The sequence below is a fragment of the Opisthorchis viverrini genome (assembly GCF_000715545.1).
Source record: "Opisthorchis viverrini unplaced genomic scaffold opera_v5_11, whole genome shotgun sequence".
NCBI lineage: Eukaryota > Metazoa > Platyhelminthes > Trematoda > Opisthorchiida > Opisthorchiidae > Opisthorchis > Opisthorchis viverrini.
In genome coordinates this window covers 2,068,295-2,070,206 of record NW_008751667.1, presented here as the reverse complement: position 1 = coordinate 2,070,206, position 1,912 = coordinate 2,068,295, and positions in this window count along the sequence as shown.

Here is a 1,912-nt window from a genome sequence, read left to right as displayed (position 1 = left end):
CAATCAGCTAATCCGCAAGGATCCAATAAACATGCCACCGGTTGCACCACCGGCAGCCATCGGTGGCAACCCATAACAATTTCAATCTGACCTTTTTTTGGCTTTTTCCAAAACTTCTTGCAGCCGGAGGAGGCTAACGGTTGCAGCCTTCAGTTTGTTGAGACATATTTGCCGTCTAACTAACTGAGTCCAGGAGTAATCGGTTTGACCACCTAACCTCACGGCACGCCTATTATAGCCGAACGCTGTACCTAATGACTAACTGCTTGCGACAACATGCTGCATGGTCAACGATGAGGTTCAGGTTTGAGCACATGCAGTCCTGCAGCAGCACTCAACGAATCACATATGTGATGCATATGCCAAACTACGAGGCAGAATTATCTGATTTATCTTATATCGACTGCAATACGAAGGCATCAGATCGAAGCCTAGGTTCCAGTAAATAGCCCTCTACACACAGCGCGACTGAACATGTTCGTTCGACTGGCGTCAAGATTAACGCATCTCGACGCGGTAAATCTTGTTTATTTATTATCAGAATCAGTCGCGGTAGACGCCAGCCTTGGGTCAGAGAAAGTCTCCATTGAGACTTTTCATGGTTGCATCAGTCAGCACGTGATATGAATGTCCAGGACAGCCAACGAAGTTTGAAGAGAGTCCAAGTTGGCGCTCGATTCCAGGTTGATAGTTATTGAACAAACAGTAGAAATCGCTTCTTCCAGTTGTGTGCTGAACAGTACTAGGAGGAATTACATTCCAAAGCCCCTTTCCATCCACAGTTGCGCTTGGCTACGGCCAATAAGCCATGCTCACAAATGATTGGTCAAAAGAACGGACTAGAGTTGGGTGCACTATTCAAGGATTCACGAATTGATACACAGGATTGAGGCTTTTGTCCAAGTCTCCCCAGTCGGTTTTTTTTGTCGGTCAGTGGCTGTCGTTTACCTGAAGGGCACAAGTGAAAAAAGGGTGCAGTGCTGCTCTTTATGTTCCCTGCGCGAGGATTCGCATAAATAAATGTCTAATAGTGCTCTAAACTGGGTTCTAGAAAGCAGCGTGGACAACCGTCGGAGGAACGTCATTCCACGCAGCTACTACCCAAAATGAGAAAATAAATTGTCTGATGAATGTGTGCGCTCTGAGCTTGAAAATCTCACTATGTATCCGCCGTGTGTTTGCTGGGTCAACGGTGAAAAACCTGTCGACCAAGCTTTGTTCAAACAGGGCATAAGTAAGAATTAGGTCCCCTCGGAGGCGACGATACGCCAGGGGAAAGAGATCGAGCATCGCGAGACGTGTTTCGTAGTCCAGGGATTTGAGGCCGACAACCATTCTCGCTGCGGCTCACTGGACACACTCAATGAGGGTGAAGTCTTTCGTGCGTTCTGAGTAGGCAACTTGGTTGGCGTATTCCGGGAGCGATCTGACCTAGGCTCCATAAAGTATTTGGAAGTCCACGTGAGCAATGCGGAAGAAGGTGCGCCGGATCATCCGCAGAATGGCGAATGCCCTCTGGGCCTATTTCTCATGGTGCAGGGAGAAGGACAAGTTTGAGGAGACCCAGATACCCAAATCTTTCTTGGCATCAATCCTCATGATGTTTTCTGAGTAGATCTCGTTAACTGAAAATGCGGACTTGAGAACCAATGTTTTCTCCGTATAAGCTAATTCCCCGTTGCCTGTGGCGTCCAGAAGACGTTCGCATTTCCGGGATGTCTTCGACGCACACAAGTTACGTGCGGCGTGCTGTAAGTGGGCTTGGGCTCCCGTTGAATATTGATGACACTTTTTCATGGATTAACGGATTAATACATGGGTTTGAGGCTTTCGCCCACATTTCCCGGGACGGTTTTGTTCTTGTTGTTCGGCGGCTGCACTTCAGCTAGGAAAAACAAGCGAGAAAAAGGTG